The following is a 16,588-nucleotide window of genomic DNA, read 5'->3' as shown; positions in this document are numbered from 1 at the left end:
CGTAGCAGTTAATCAGCAGCACATAACCCTGACTCCAAAGGTCTGTGAGTATCCAGAAGAACAGTGAGCGATCGTTGAAGGTACGGTTCTCCAGACGAAATTTGTCAACGTGAGAAGCTGCAGCTGAGCTGGTGGCGTTGCGATTGAAATTGCATGCGTCCGGACATTGTGCTTATTTTTAGATATCAGAGCAAATGGTTAACTCGAGTATGCGCGTTCGGAAAAGTAAATGTTTTTTTTTGTTGAAAAGCTTTGCAACGAAAGGAAATACTTCAGACTATCGTGCGATCGATGAGAAGCAGAAAATGCAGAGCAGCCGTGGTTGTGGGCACCGGCAATATAGGCATTTGCTCTCGCTGAGCTGCCAGCGTTGGTCGGTTAGTTCAGCTGGTTAGAGCGTGGTGCTAATAACGCCAAGGTCGTGGGTTCGATCCCCACACTGACCACATGCAGCGCTTGTGCGGTTGCTGTGTTTCCAAACGACGTGCTCCACCAAGCCGGAAGCGCCGCCTTCGCAATAAAACATTTGACAGGGATAGACGCACGACTTGATCGCCTGACTGGGTGGATATGTCGGCAGCGAAACAACCAGTCTCAGTTGTTTTCGCCAACAAATGCAAAACATTGTGCAGTATTAGGCAGACCTGGCACAGTCTCGGAGGAGAACCAGAGTTCAGGCTTCAATTCGTTCGTGTTATTTTCCTGGATCTCTGTTAATACTCGTCACACGACTTCCAGAGGCAATTCGTTCGCTTGCTCACCTCTCATGCATCGACACTGGAGTTATCATATCACCAGCAATACCATAGAGCCATTAATAAAAGCAAATTACTGCGGATGCTGGGATCTGAAACCAAAAGAGAAAATGCTGGAAAATCTCAGCAGGTCTGGCACCATCTGCAAGGAGAGAAAAGAGCTGACGTTTCGAGTCTAACTGATTAAAGATAAAGATAAAAACAAAGGGGGAGTATTATGGAGCTGTTTCTACCACGCTGAGAGGAGGTGAGTCAAGGCTCCAGATGCAAAGGTGATAATGACAGTGCATGGAGAGATTAAAGGGAGATTAAGAGGCGTGAATGACCCAGGCTGAAGCCAGCGCTATGTGACAAAATAAGTGAGGGATGGGTGAAGCAGAGACAAAATGGAAAACAGGGGAGAAGGGTAGCAAAGCGGGAAGAGGAGAGGAAAAAGGTATTGAGAGAGTGGGGAGCGAGAGAAAGAGAGACAGTCAAGAAATAAGAGGTACAGAACAGTGGCAAAAAAAACACAACTAAAAAAGATAAATAAAATAATTGAAATAAAATTACCTGAAGTTGTTTGAATTCAACAACTTCAGACAATTTTACTTCGTTTTTTTATTTATCTTTTTTAACATTTCACCTGCACTATCATAGAGCCATTAGATGTGGACAGCACTGAAAACACAGTCTTCGGTCGCACTCGTCCATTCCGAACAGATATCCTCAACTCATCCAGTCGCGATTGCATGCACTTGACCCATTTCTCTCTCAACCCTTCCTATTCAAGTACACGTCCAGATTCCTTAACAGTATTGGAATTATACCATCCATCACCAGCTCGACTGGTAACTTATTCCAGAAACGCACCACCCTCTGCGTGCAGCCGTTGCCCCTCACTGCCTTTCGAATTCTCACCCTCCCACACCAGATTTATACCCTCTAGTTCTGAACTGCCCCACCTGAGCGAAAGGAACTTGTCTATTTACCCGATTCATTCCCCTCATGATTGAAAAACCTCCGTAAGATCAGCTCCCAGCCTCTGACGCGCCAGGCGAAATCGTGAGCGAGTGTTCAGCCTGTAAACGTTTGCACCTTTTCCATTTTCAAATGTAGGGTGTAGCATGCTGTCTGAAGCAATCGTTTTAGCAGCTGACCTGTCGCTGACAAACTCTGCAGGAAGGCCTGATAACTTGCTGTCAAACGAAGATTGCATAAGCAACATGAGTCATTGAGCAAAACGTGCAATTGACTTCTAAGCTGTTGCTGACACCAAAGCAACTGCGTCGTTCGGGAGCAGAAAGAACCTCACTGATAGATTACAATTCCAATGCATTTGGCATAAGGTTCGTAGCAGTTAATCAGCAGCACATAACCCTGACTCCAAAGGTCTGTGAGTATCCAGAAGAACAGTGAGCGATCGTTGAAGGTACGGTTCTCCAGACGAAATTTGTCAACGTGAGAAGCTGCAGCTGAGCTGGTGGCGTTGCGATTGAAATTGCATGCGTCCGGACATTGTGCTTATTTTTAGATATCAGAGCAAATGGTTAACTCGAGTATGCGCGTTCGGAAAAGTAAATGTTTTTTTTTGTTGAAAAGCTTGGCAACGAAAGGAAATACTTCAGACTATCGTGCGATCGATGAGAAGCAGAAAATGCAGAGCAGCCGTGGTTGTGGGCACCGGCAATATAGGCATTTGCTCTCGCTGAGCTGCCAGCGTTGGCCGGTTCGCTCAGCTGGTTAGAGCGTGGTGCTAATAACGCCAAGGTCGTGGGTTCGATCCCCACACTGACCACATGCAGCGCTTGTGCGGTTGCTGTGTTTCCAAACGACGTGCTCCACCCAGCCGGAAGCGCCACCTTCGGCAATAAAACATTTGACAGGGATAGCCGCACGACTTGATCGCCTGACTGGGTGGATGTGTCGGCAGCAACACAACCAGTCTCAGTTGTTTTCGCCAACAAATGCAAAACATTGTGCAGTATTAGGCAGACCTGGCACAGTCTCGGAGGAGAACCAGAGTTCAGGCTTCAATTCGTTCGTGTTATTTTCCTGGATCTCTGTTAATACTCGTCACACGACTTCCAGAGGCAATTCGTTCGCTTGCTCACCTCTCATGCATCGACACTGGAGTTATCATATCACCAGCAATACCATAGAGCCATTAATAAAAGCAAATTACTGCGGATGCTGGGATCTGAAACCAAAAGAGAAAATGCTGGAAAATCTCAGCAGGTCTGGCACCATCTGCAAGGAGAGAAAAGAGCTGACGTTTCGAGTCTAACTGATTAAAGATAAAGATAAAAACAAAGGGGGAGTATTATGGAGCTGTTTCTACCACGCTGAGAGGAGGTGAGTCAAGGCTCCAGATGCAAAGGTGATAATGACAGTGCATGGAGAGATTAAAGGGAGATTAAGAGGCGTGAATGACCCAGGCTGAAGCCAGCGCTATGTGACAAAATAAGTGAGGGATGGGTGAAGCAGAGACAAAATGGAAAACAGGGGAGAAGGGTAGCAAAGCGGGAAGAGGAGAGGAAAAAGGTATTGAGAGAGTGGGGAGCGAGAGAAAGAGAGACAGTCAAGAAATAAGAGGTACAGAACAGTGGCAAAAAAAACACAACTAAAAAAGATAAATAAAATAATTGAAATAAAATTACCTGAAGTTGTTTGAATTCAACAACTTCAGACAATTTTACTTCGTTTTTTTATTTATCTTTTTTATCATTTCACATGCACTATCATAGAGCCATTAGATGTGGACAGCACTGAAAACACAGTCTTCGGTCGCACTCGTCCATTCCGAACAGATATCCTCAACTCATCCAGTCGCGATTGCATGCACTTGACCCATTTCTCTCTCAACCCTTCCTATTCAAGTACACGTCCAGATTCCTTAACAGTATTGGAATTATACCATCCATCACCAGCTCGACTGGTAACTTATTCCAGAAACGCACCACCCTCTGCGTGCAGCCGTTGCCCCTCACTGCCTTTCGAATTCTCACCCTCCCACACCAGATTTATACCCTCTAGTTCTGAACTGCCCCACCTGAGCGAAAGGAACTTGTCTATTTACCCGATTCATTCCCCTCATGATTGAAAAACCTCCGTAAGATCAGCTCCCAGCCTCTGACGCGCCAGGCGAAATCGTGAGCGAGTGTTCAGCCTGTAAACGTTTGCACCTTTTCCATTTTCAAATGTAGGGTGTAGCATGCTGTCTGAAGCAATCGTTTTAGCAGCTGACCTGTCGCTGACAAACTCTGCAGGAAGGCCTGATAACTTGCTGTCAAACGAAGATTGCATAAGCAACATGAGTCATTGAGCAAAACGTGCAATTGACTTCTAAGCTGTTGCTGACACCAAAGCAACTGCGTCGTTCGGGAGCAGAAAGAACCTCACTGATAGATTACAATTCCAATGCATTTGGCATAAGGTTCGTAGCAGTTAATCAGCAGCACATAACCCTGACTCCAAAGGTCTGTGAGTATCCAGAAGAACAGTGAGCGATCGTTGAAGGTACGGTTCTCCAGACGAAATTTGTCAACGTGAGAAGCTGCAGCTGAGCTGGTGGCGTTGCGATTGAAATTGCATGCGTCCGGACATTGTGCTTATTTTTAGATATCAGAGCAAATGGTTAACTCGAGTATGCGCGTTCGGAAAAGTAAATGTTTTTTTTTGTTGAAAAGCTTTGCAACGAAAGGAAATACTTCAGACTATCGTGCGATCGATGAGAAGCAGAAAATGCAGAGCAGCCGTGGTTGTGGGCACCGGCAATATAGGCATTTGCTCTCGCTGAGCTGCCAGCGTTGGCCGGTTCGCTCAGCTGGTTAGAGCGTGGTGCTAATAACGCCAAGGTCGTGGGTTCGATCCCCACACTGACCACATGCAGCGCTTGTGCGGTTGCTGTGTTTCCAAACGACGTGCTCCACCCAGCCGGAAGCGCCACCTTCGGCAATAAAACATTTGACAGGGATAGCCGCACGACTTGATCGCCTGACTGGGTGGATGTGTCGGCAGCAAAACAACCAGTCTCAGTTGTTTTCGCCAACAAATGCAAAACATTGTGCAGTATTAGGCAGACCTGGCACAGTCTCGGAGGAGAACCAGAGTTCAGGCTTCAATTCGTTCGTGTTATTTTCCTGGATCTCTGTTAATACTCGTCACACGACTTCCAGAGGCAATTCGTTCGCTTGCTCACCTCTCATGCATCGACACTGGAGTTATCATATCACCAGCAATACCATAGAGCCATTAATAAAAGCAAATTACTGCGGATGCTGGGATCTGAAACCAAAAGAGAAAATGCTGGAAAATCTCAGCAGGTCTGGCACCATCTGCAAGGAGAGAAAAGAGCTGACGTTTCGAGTCTAACTGATTAAAGATAAAGATAAAAACAAAGGGGGAGTATTATGGAGCTGTTTCTACCACGCTGAGAGGAGGTGAGTCAAGGCTCCAGATGCAAAGGTGATAATGAGGAGAGGAAAAAGGTATTGAGAGAGTGGGGAGCGAGAGAAAGAGAGACAGTCAAGAAATAAGAGGTACAGAACAGTGGCAAAAAAACACAACTAAAAAAGATAAATAAAATAATTGAAATAAAATTACCTGAAGTTGTTTGAATTCAACAACTTCAGACAATTTTACTTCGTTTTTTTATTTATCTTTTTTATCATTTCACCTGCACTATCATAGAGCCATTAGATGTGGACAGCACTGAAAACACAGTCTTCGGTCGCACTCGTCCATTCCGAACAGATATCCTCAACTCATCCAGTCGCGATTGCATGCACTTGACCCATTTCTCTCTCAACCCTTCCTATTCAAGTACACGTCCAGATTCCTTAACAGTATTGGAATTATACCATCCATCACCAGCTCGACTGGTAACTTATTCCAGAAACGCACCACCCTCTGCGTGCAGCCGTTGCCCCTCACTGCCTTTCGAATTCTCACCCTCCCACACCAGATTTATACCCTCTAGTTCTGAACTGCCCCACCTGAGCGAAAGGAACTTGTCTATTTACCCGATTCATTCCCCTCATGATTGAAAAACCTCCGTAAGATCAGCTCCCAGCCTCTGACGCGCCAGGCGAAATCGTGAGCGAGTGTTCAGCCTGTAAACGTTTGCACCTTTTCCATTTTCAAATGTAGGGTGTAGCATGCTGTCTGAAGCAATCGTTTTAGCAGCTGACCTGTCGCTGACAAACTCTGCAGGAAGGCCTGATAACTTGCTGTCAAACGAAGATTGCATAAGCAACATGAGTCATTGAGCAAAACGTGCAATTGACTTCTAAGCTGTTGCTGACACCAAAGCAACTGCGTCGTTCGGGAGCAGAAAGAACCTCACTGATAGATTACAATTCCAATGCATTTGGCATAAGGTTCGTAGCAGTTAATCAGCAGCACATAACCCTGACTCCAAAGGTCTGTGAGTATCCAGAAGAACAGTGAGCGATCGTTGAAGGTACGGTTCTCCAGACGAAATTTGTCAACGTGAGAAGCTGCAGCTGAGCTGGTGGCGTTGCGATAGAAATTGCATGCGTCCGGACACTGTGCTTATTTTTAGATATCAGAGCAAATGGTTAACTCGAGTATGCGCGTTCGGAAAAGTAAATGTTTTTTTTTGTTGAAAAGCTTTGCAACGAAAGGAAATACTTCAGACTATCGTGCGATCGATGAGAAGCAGAAAATGCAGAGCAGCCGTGGTTGTGGGCACCGGCAATATAGGCATTTGCTCTCGCTGAGCTGCCAGCGTTGGCCGGTTCGCTCAGCTGGTTAGAGCGTGGTGCTAATAACGCCAAGGTCGTGGGTTCGATCCCCACACTGACCACATGCAGCGCTTGTGCGGTTGCTGTGTTTCCAAACGACGTGCTCCACCAAGCCGGAAGCGCCACCTTCGGCAATAAAACATTTGACAGGGAATTGACGCACGACTTGATCGCCTGACTGGGTGGATGTGTCGGCAGCAAAACAACCAGTCTCAGTTGTTTTCGCCAACAAATGCAAAACATTGTGCAGTATTAGGCAGACCTGGCACAGTCTCGGAGGAGAACCAGAGTTCAGGCTTCAATTCGTTCGTGTTATTTTCCTGGATCTCTGTTAATACTCGTCACACGACTTCCAGAGGCAATTCGTTCGCTTGCTCACCTCTCATGCATCGACACTGGAGTTATCATATCACCAGCAATACCATAGAGCCATTAATAAAAGCAAATTACTGCGGATGCTGGGATCTGAAACCAAAAGAGAAAATGCTGGAAAATCTCAGCAGGTCTGGCACCATCTGCAAGGAGAGAAAAGAGCTGACGTTTCGAGTCTAACTGATTAAAGATAAAGATAAAAACAAAGGGGGAGTATTATGGAGCTGTTTCTACCACGCTGAGAGGAAGTGAGTCAAGGCTCCAGATGCAAAGGTGATAATGAGGAGAGGAAAAAGGTATTGAGAGAGTGGGGAGCGAGAGAAAGAGAGACAGTCAAGAAATAAGAGGTACAGAACAGTGGCAAAAAAACACAACTAAAAAAGATAAATAAAATAATTGAAATAAAATTACCTGAAGTTGTTTGAATTCAACAACTTCAGACAATTTTACTTCGTTTTTTTATTTATCTTTTTTAACATTTCACCTGCACTATCATAGAGCCATTAGATGTGGACAGCACTGAAAACACAGTCTTCGGTCGCACTCGTCCATTCCGAACAGATATCCTCAACTCATCCAGTCGCGATTGCATGCACTTGACCCATTTCTCTCTCAACCCTTCCTATTCAAGTACACGTCCAGATTCCTTAACAGTATTGGAATTATACCATCCATCACCAGCTCGACTGGTAACTTATTCCAGAAACGCACCACCCTCTGCGTGCAGCCGTTGCCCCTCACTGCCTTTCGAATTCTCACCCTCCCACACCAGATTTATACCCTCTAGTTCTGAACTGCCCCACCTGAGCGAAAGGAACTTGTCTATTTACCCGATTCATTCCCCTCATGATTGAAAAACCTCCGTAAGATCAGCTCCCAGCCTCTGACGCGCCAGGCGAAATCGTGAGCGAGTGTTCAGCCTGTAAACGTTTGCACCTTTTCCATTTTCAAATGTAGGGTGTAGTATGCTGTCTGAAGCAATCGTTTTAGCAGCTGACCTGTCGCTGACAAACTCTGCAGGAAGGCCTGATAACTTGCTGTCAAACGAAGATTGCATAAGCAACATGAGTCATTGAGCAAAACGTGCAATTGACTTCTAAGCTGTTGCTGACACCAAAGCAACTGTGTCGTTCGGGAGCAGAAAGAACCTCACTGATAGATTACAATTCCAATGCATTTGGCATAAGGTTCGTAGCAGTTAATCAGCAGCACATAACCCTGACTCCAAAGGTCTGTGAGTATCCAGAAGAACAGTGAGCGATCGTTGAAGGTACGGTTCTCCAGACGAAATTTGTCAACGTGAGAAGCTGCAGCTGAGCTGGTGGCGTTGCGATAGAAATTGCATGCGTCCGGACACTGTGCTTATTTTTAGATATCAGAGCAAATGGTTAACTCGAGTATGCGCGTTCGGAAAAGTAAATGTTTTTTTTTTGTTGAAAAGCTTTGCAACGAAAGGAAATACTTCAGACTATCGTGCGATCGATGAGAAGCAGAAAATGCAGAGCAGCCGTGGTTGTGGGCACCGGCAATATAGGCATTTGCTCTCGCTAAGCTGCCAGCGTTGGCCGGTTCGCTCAGCTGGTTAGAGCGTGGTGCTAATAACGCCAAGGTCGTGGGTTCGATCCCCACACTGACCACATGCAGCGCTTGTGCGGTTGCTGTGTTTCCAAACGACGTGCTCCACCAAGCCGGAAGCGCCACCTTCGGCAATAAAACATTTGACAGGGAATTGACGCACGACTTGATCGCCTGACTGGGTGGATGTGTCGGCAGCAAAACAACCAGTCTCAGTTGTTTTCGCCAACAAATGCAAAACATTGTGCAGTATTAGGCAGACCTGGCACAGTCTCGGAGGAGAACCAGAGTTCAGGCTTCAATTCGTTCGTGTTATTTTCCTGGATCTCTGTTAATACTCGTCACACGACTTCCAGAGGCAATTCGTTCGCTTGCTCACCTCTCATGCATCGACACTGGAGTTATCATATCACCAGCAATACCATAGAGCCATTAATAAAAGCAAATTACTGCGGATGCTGGGATCTGAAACCAAAAGAGAAAATGCTGGAAAATCTCAGCAGGTCTGGCACCATCTGCAAGGAGAGAAAAGAGCTGACGTTTCGAGTCTAACTGATTAAAGATAAAGATAAAAACAAAGGGGGAGTATTATGGAGCTGTTTCTACCACGCTGAGAGGAGGTGAGTCAAGGCTCCAGATGCAAAGGTGATAATGAGGAGAGGAAAAAGGTATTGAGAGAGTGGGGAGCGAGAGAAAGAGAGACAGTCAAGAAATAAGAGGTACAGAACAGTGGCAAAAAAACACAACTAAAAAAGATAAATAAAATAATTGAAATAAAATTACCTGAAGTTGTTTGAATTCAACAACTTCAGACAATTTTACTTCGTTTCTTTATTTATCTTTTTTATCATTTCACCTGCACTATCATAGAGCCATTAGATGTGGACAGCACTGAAAACACAGTCTTCGGTCGCACTCGTCCATTCCGAACAGATATCCTCAACTCATCCAGTCGCGATTGCATGCACTTGACCCATTTCTCTCTCAACCCTTCCTATTCAATTACACGTCCAGATTCCTTAACAGTATTGGAATTATACCATCCATCACCAGCTCGACTGGTAACTTATTCCAGAAACGCACCACCCTCTGCGTGCAGCCGTTGCCCCTCACTGCCTTTCGAATTCTCACCCTCCCACACCAGATTTATACCCTCTAGTTCTGAACTGCCCCACCTGAGCGAAAGGAACTTGTCTATTTACCCGATTCATTCCCCTCATGATTGAAAAACCTCCGTAAGATCAGCTCCCAGCCTCTGACGCGCCAGGCGAAATCGTGAGCGAGTGTTCAGCCTGTAAACGTTTGCACCTTTTCCATTTTCAAATGTAGGGTGTAGCATGCTGTCTGAAGCAATCGTTTTAGCAGCTGACCTGTCGCTGACAAACTCTGCAGGAAGGCCTGATAACTTGCTGTCAAACGAAGATTGCATAAGCAACATGAGTCATTGAGCAAAACGTGCAATTGACTTCTAAGCTGTTGCTGACACCAAAGCAACTGCGTCGTTCGGGAGCAGAAAGAACCTCACTGATAGATTACAATTCCAATGCATTTGGCATAAGGTTCGTAGCAGTTAATCAGCAGCACATAACCCTGACTCCAAAGGTCTGTGAGTATCCAGAAGAACAGTGAGCGATCGTTGAAGGTACGGTTCTCCAGACGAAATTTGTCAACGTGAGAAGCTGCAGCTGAGCTGGTGGCGTTGCGATAGAAATTGCATGCGTCCGGACACTGTGCTTATTTTTAGATATCAGAGCAAATGGTTAACTCGAGTATGCGCGTTCGGAAAAGTAAATGTTTTTTTTTGTTGAAAAGCTTTGCAACGAAAGGAAATACTTCAGACTATCGTGCGATCGATGAGAAGCAGAAAATGCAGAGCAGCCGTGGTTGTGGGCACCGGCAATATAGGCATTTGCTCTAGCTGAGCTGCCAGCGTTGGCCGGTTCGCTCAGCTGGTTTGAGCGTGGTGCTAATAACGCCAAGGTCGTGGGTTCGATCCCCACACTGACCACATGCAGCGCTTGTGCGGTTGCTGTGTTTCCAAACGACGTGCTCCACCAAGCCGGAAGCGCCACCTTCGGCAATAAAACATTTGACAGGGAATTGACGCACGACTTGATCGCCTGACTGGGTGGATGTGTCGGCAGCAAAACAACCAGTCTCAGTTGTTTTCGCCAACAAATGCAAAACATTGTGCAGTATTAGGCAGACCTGGCACAGTCTCGGAGGAGAACCAGAGTTCAGGCTTCAATTCGTTCGTGTTATTTTCCTGGATCTCTGTTAATACTCGTCACACGACTTCCAGAGGCAATTCGTTCGCTTGCTCACCTCTCATGCATCGACACTGGAGTTATCATATCACCAGCAATACCATAGAGCCATTAATAAAAGCAAATTACTGCGGATGCTGGGATCTGAAACCAAAAGAGAAAATGCTGGAAAATCTCAGCAGGTCTGGCACCATCTGCAAGGAGAGAAAAGAGCTGACGTTTCGAGTCTAACTGATTAAAGATAAAGATAAAAACAAAGGGGGAGTATTATGGAGCTGTTTCTACCACGCTGAGAGGAGGTGAGTCAAGGCTCCAGATGCAAAGGTGATAATGACAGTGCATGGAGAGATTAAAGGGAGATTAAGAGGCGTGAATGACCCAGGCTGAAGCCAGCGCTATGTGACAAAATAAGTGAGGGATGGGTGAAGCAGAGACAAAATGGAAAACAGGGGAGAAGGGTAGCAAAGCGGGAAGAGGAGAGGAAAAAGGTATTGAGAGAGTGGGGAGCGAGAGAAAGAGAGACAGTCAAGAAATAAGAGGTACAGAACAGTGGCAAAAAAAACACAACTAAAAAAGATAAATAAAATAATTGAAATAAAATTACCTGAAGTTGTTTGAATTCAACAACTTCAGACAATTTTACTTCGTTTTTTTATTTATCTTTTTTAACATTTCACCTGCACTATCATAGAGCCATTAGATGTGGACAGCACTGAAAACACAGTCTTCGGTCGCACTCGTCCATTCCGAACAGATATCCTCAACTCATCCAGTCGCGATTGCATGCACTTGACCCATTTCTCTCTCAACCCTTCCTATTCAAGTACACGTCCAGATTCCTTAACAGTATTGGAATTATACCATCCATCACCAGCTCGACTGGTAACTTATTCCAGAAACGCACCACCCTCTGCGTGCAGCCGTTGCCCCTCACTGCCTTTCGAATTCTCACCCTCCCACACCAGATTTATACCCTCTAGTTCTGAACTGCCCCACCTGAGCGAAAGGAACTTGTCTATTTACCCGATTCATTCCCCTCATGATTGAAAAACCTCCGTAAGATCAGCTCCCAGCCTCTGACGCGCCAGGCGAAATCGTGAGCGAGTGTTCAGCCTGTAAACGTTTGCACCTTTTCCATTTTCAAATGTAGGGTGTAGCATGCTGTCTGAAGCAATCGTTTTAGCAGCTGACCTGTCGCTGACAAACTCTGCAGGAAGGCCTGATAACTTGCTGTCAAACGAAGATTGCATAAGCAACATGAGTCATTGAGCAAAACGTGCAATTGACTTCTAAGCTGTTGCTGACACCAAAGCAACTGCGTCGTTCGGGAGCAGAAAGAACCTCACTGATAGATTACAATTCCAATGCATTTGGCATAAGATTCGTAGCAGTTAATCAGCAGCACATAACCCTGACTCCAAAGGTCTGTGAGTATCCAGAAGAACAGTGAGCGATCGTTGAAGGTACGGTTCTCCAGACGAAATTTGTCAACGTGAGAAGCTGCAGCTGAGCTGGTGGCGTTGCGATTGAAATTGCATGCGTCCGGACATTGTGCTTATTTTTAGATATCAGAGCAAATGGTTAACTCGAGTATGCGCGTTCGGAAAAGTAAATGTTTTTTTTTGTTGAAAAGCTTTGCAACGAAAGGAAATACTTCAGACTATCGTGCGATCGATGAGAAGCAGAAAATGCAGAGCAGCCGTGGTTGTGGGCACCGGCAATATAGGCATTTGCTCTCGCTGAGCTGCCAGCGTTGGTCGGTTAGCTCAGCTGGTTAGAGCGTGGTGCTAATAACGCCAAGGTCGTGGGTTCGATCCCCACACTGACCACATGCAGCGCTTGTGCGGTTGCTGTGTTTCCAAACGACGTGCTCCACCAAGCCCGAAGCGCCACCTTTGGCAATAAAACATTTGACAGGGATAGACGCGCGACTTGATCGCCTGACTGGGTGGATGTGTCGGCAGCAAAACAACCAGTCTCAATTGTTTTCGCCAACAAATGCAAAACATTGTGCAGTATTAGGCAGACCTGGCACAGTCTCGGAGGAGAACCAGAGTTCAGGCTTCAATTCGTTCGTGTTATTTTCCTGGATCTCTGTTAATACTCGTCACACGACTTCCAGAGGCAATTCGTTCGCTTGCTCACCTCTCATGCATCGACACTGGAGTTATCATATCACCAGCAATACCATAGAGCCATTAATAAAAGCAAATTACTGCGGATGCTGGGATCTGAAACCAAAAGAGAAAATGCTGGAAAATCTCAGCAGGTCTGGCACCATCTGCAAGGAGAGAAAAGAGCTGACGTTTCGAGTCTAACTGATTAAAGATAAAGATAAAAACAAAGGGGGAGTATTATGGAGCTGTTTCTACCACGCTGAGAGGAGGTGAGTCAAGGCTCCAGATGCAAAGGTGATAATGACAGTGCATGGAGAGATTAAAGGGAGATTAAGAGGCGTGAATGACCCAGGCTGAAGCCAGCGCTATGTGACAAAATAAGTGAGGGATGGGTGAAGCAGAGACAAAATGGAAAACAGGGGAGAAGGGTAGCAAAGCGGGAAGAGGAGAGGAAAAAGGTATTGAGAGAGTGGGGAGCGAGAGAAAGAGAGACAGTCAAGAAATAAGAGGTACAGAACAGTGGCAAAAAAAACACAACTAAAAAAGATAAATAAAATAATTGAAATAAAATTACCTGAAGTTGTTTGAATTCAACAACTTCAGACAATTTTACTTCGTTTTTTTATTTATCTTTTTTAACATTTCACCTGCACTATCATAGAGCCATTAGATGTGGACAGCACTGAAAACACAGTCTTCGGTCGCACTCGTCCATTCCGAACAGATATCCTCAACTCATCCAGTCGCGATTGCATGCACTTGACCCATTTCTCTCTCAACCCTTCCTATTCAAGTACACGTCCAGATTCCTTAACAGTATTGGAATTATACCATCCATCACCAGCTCGACTGGTAACTTATTCCAGAAACGCACCACCCTCTGCGTGCAGCCGTTGCCCCTCACTGCCTTTCGAATTCTCACCCTCCCACACCAGATTTATACCCTCTAGTTCTGAACTGCCCCACCTGAGCGAAAGGAACTTGTCTATTTACCCGATTCATTCCCCTCATGATTGAAAAACCTCCGTAAGATCAGCTCCCAGCCTCTGACGCGCCAGGCGAAATCGTGAGCGAGTGTTCAGCCTGTAAACGTTTGCACCTTTTCCATTTTCAAATGTAGGGTGTAGCATGCTGTCTGAAGCAATCGTTTTAGCAGCTGACCTGTCGCTGACAAACTCTGCAGGAAGGCCTGATAACTTGCTGTCAAACGAAGATTGCATAAGCAACATGAGTCATTGAGCAAAACGTGCAATTGACTTCTAAGCTGTTGCTGACACCAAAGCAACTGCGTCGTTCGGGAGCAGAAAGAACCTCACTGATAGATTACAATTCCAATGCATTTGGCATAAGGTTCGTAGCAGTTAATCAGCAGCACATAACCCTGACTCCAAAGGTCTGTGAGTATCCAGAAGAACAGTGAGCGATCGTTGAAGGTACGGTTCTCCAGACGAAATTTGTCAACGTGAGAAGCTGCAGCTGAGCTGGTGGCGTTGCGATTGAAATTGCATGCGTCCGGACATTGTGCTTATTTTTAGATATCAGAGCAAATGGTTAACTCGAGTATGCGCGTTCGGAAAAGTAAATGTTTTTTTTTGTTGAAAAGCTTTGCAACGAAAGGAAATACTTCAGACTATCGTGCGATCGATGAGAAGCAGAAAATGCAGAGCAGCCGTGGTTGTGGGCACCGGCAATATAGGCATTTGCTCTCGCTGAGCTGCCAGCGTTGGTCGGTTAGCTCAGCTGGTTAGAGCGTGGTGCTAATAACGCCAAGGTCGTGGGTTCGATCCCCACACTGACCGCATGCAGCGCTTGTGCGGTTGCTGTGTTTCCAAACGACGTGCTCCACCAAGCCGGAAGCGCCACCTTCGCAATAAAAGATTTGACAGGGATAGACGCGCGACTTGATCGACTGGGTGGATGTGTCGGCAGCAAAACAACCAGTCTCAGTTGTTTTCGCCAACAAATGCAAAACATTGTGCAGTATTAGGCAGACCTGGCACAGTCTCGGAGGAGAACCAGAGTTCAGGCTTCAATTCGTTCGTGTTATTTTCCTGGATCTCTGTTAATACTCGTCACACGACTTCCAGAGGCAATTCGTTCGCTTGCTCACCTCTCATGCATCGACACTGGAGTTATCATATCACCAGCAATACCATAGAGCCATTAATAAAAGCAAATTACTGCGGATGCTGGGATCTGAAACCAAAAGAGAAAATGCTGGAAAATCTCAGCAGGTCTGGCACCATCTGCAAGGAGAGAAAAGAGCTGACGTTTCGAGTCTAACTGATTAAAGATAAAGATAAAAACAAAGGGGGAGTATTATGGAGCTGTTTCTACCACGCTGAGAGGAGGTGAGTCAAGGCTCCAGATGCAAAGGTGATAATGACAGTGCATGGAGAGATTAAAGGGAGATTAAGAGGCGTGAATGACCCAGGCTGAAGCCAGCGCTATGTGACAAAATAAGTGAGGGATGGGTGAAGCAGAGACAAAATGGAAAACAGGGGAGAAGGGTAGCAAAGCGGGAAGAGGAGAGGAAAAAGGTATTGAGAGAGTGGGGAGCGAGAGAAAGAGAGACAGTCAAGAAATAAGAGGTACAGAACAGTGGCAAAAAAACACAACTAAAAAAGATAAATAAAATAATTGAAATAAAATTACCTGAAGTTGTTTGAATTCAACAACTTCAGACAATTTTACTTCGTTTTTTTATTTATCTTTTTTAACATTTCACCTGCACTATCATAGAGCCATTAGATGTGGACAGCACTGAAAACACAGTCTTCGGTCGCACTCGTCCATTCCGAACAGATATCCTCAACTCATCCAGTCGCGATTGCATGCACTTGACCCATTTCTCTCTCAACCCTTCCTATTCAAGTACACGTCCAGATTCCTTAACAGTATTGGAATTATACCATCCATCACCAGCTCGACTGGTAACTTATTCCAGAAACGCACCACCCTCTGCGTGCAGCCGTTGCCCCTCACTGCCTTTCGAATTCTCACCCTCCCACACCAGATTTATACCCTCTAGTTCTGAACTGCCCCACCTGAGCGAAAGGAACTTGTCTATTTACCCGATTCATTCCCCTCATGATTGAAAAACCTCCGTAAGATCAGCTCCCAGCCTCTGACGCGCCAGGCGAAATCGTGAGCGAGTGTTCAGCCTGTAAACGTTTGCACCTTTTCCATTTTCAAATGTAGGGTGTAGCATGCTGTCTGAAGCAATCGTTTTAGCAGCTGACCTGTGGCTGACAAACTCTGCAGGAAGGCCTGATAACTTGCTGTCAAACGAAGATTGCATAAGCAACATGAGTCATTGAGCAAAACGTGCAATTGACTTCTAAGCTGTTGCTGACACCAAAGCAACTGCGTCGTTCGGGAGCAGAAAGAACCTCACTGATAGATTACAATTCCAATGCATTTGGCATAAGGTTCGTAGCAGTTAATCAGCAGCACATAACCCTGACTCCAAAGGTCTGTGAGTATCCAGAAGAACAGTGAGCGATCGGTGAAGGTACGGTTCTCCAGACGAAATTTGTCAACGTGAGAAGCTGCAGCTGAGCTGGTGGCGTTGCGATTGAAATTGCATGCGTCCGGACATTGTGCTTATTTTTAGATATCAGAGCAAATGGTTAACTCGAGTATGCGCGTTCGGAAAAGTAAATGTTTTTTTTTGTTGAAAAGCTTTGCAACGAAAGGAAATACTTCAGACTATCGTGCGATCGATGAGAAGCAGAAAATGCAGAGCAGCCGTG

At 45.7% G+C, this 16,588-nt stretch overlaps 7 non-coding genes across 7 annotated transcripts; all 7 read left to right on the top strand.

The window, feature by feature from the left end:
- Positions 1 to 372: 372 nt before the first annotated feature.
- Positions 373 to 446, top strand: trnai-aau (transfer RNA isoleucine (anticodon AAU)). Its single transcript has one exon. It is a non-coding gene; the product is annotated as a tRNA-Ile (tRNA).
- A 2,012-nt stretch (positions 447 to 2,458) lies between these two features.
- Positions 2,459 to 2,532, top strand: trnai-aau (transfer RNA isoleucine (anticodon AAU)). Its single transcript has one exon. It is a non-coding gene; the product is annotated as a tRNA-Ile (tRNA).
- A 2,013-nt stretch (positions 2,533 to 4,545) lies between these two features.
- Positions 4,546 to 4,619, top strand: trnai-aau (transfer RNA isoleucine (anticodon AAU)). Its single transcript has one exon. It is a non-coding gene; the product is annotated as a tRNA-Ile (tRNA).
- A 1,871-nt stretch (positions 4,620 to 6,490) lies between these two features.
- On the top strand, positions 6,491 to 6,564 carry trnai-aau (transfer RNA isoleucine (anticodon AAU)). The gene has a single exon. It is a non-coding gene; the product is annotated as a tRNA-Ile (tRNA).
- A 1,873-nt stretch (positions 6,565 to 8,437) lies between these two features.
- On the top strand, positions 8,438 to 8,511 carry trnai-aau (transfer RNA isoleucine (anticodon AAU)). The gene has a single exon. It is a non-coding gene; the product is annotated as a tRNA-Ile (tRNA).
- A 3,960-nt stretch (positions 8,512 to 12,471) lies between these two features.
- trnai-aau (transfer RNA isoleucine (anticodon AAU)) lies at positions 12,472 to 12,545 on the top strand. The gene has a single exon. It is a non-coding gene; the product is annotated as a tRNA-Ile (tRNA).
- Positions 12,546 to 14,558: 2,013 nt separating this feature from the next.
- Positions 14,559 to 14,632, top strand: trnai-aau (transfer RNA isoleucine (anticodon AAU)). The gene has a single exon. It is a non-coding gene; the product is annotated as a tRNA-Ile (tRNA).
- The last annotated feature ends 1,956 nt before the right edge of the window (positions 14,633 to 16,588 follow it).

Source organism: Chiloscyllium punctatum, chromosome 17 (genome assembly GCF_047496795.1).
Source record: "Chiloscyllium punctatum isolate Juve2018m chromosome 17, sChiPun1.3, whole genome shotgun sequence".
Lineage (NCBI taxonomy): Eukaryota > Metazoa > Chordata > Chondrichthyes > Orectolobiformes > Hemiscylliidae > Chiloscyllium > Chiloscyllium punctatum.
The sequence above is the reverse complement of the archived record's forward strand: the minus strand, read 5'-3'. Positions and strand labels throughout refer to the sequence as shown.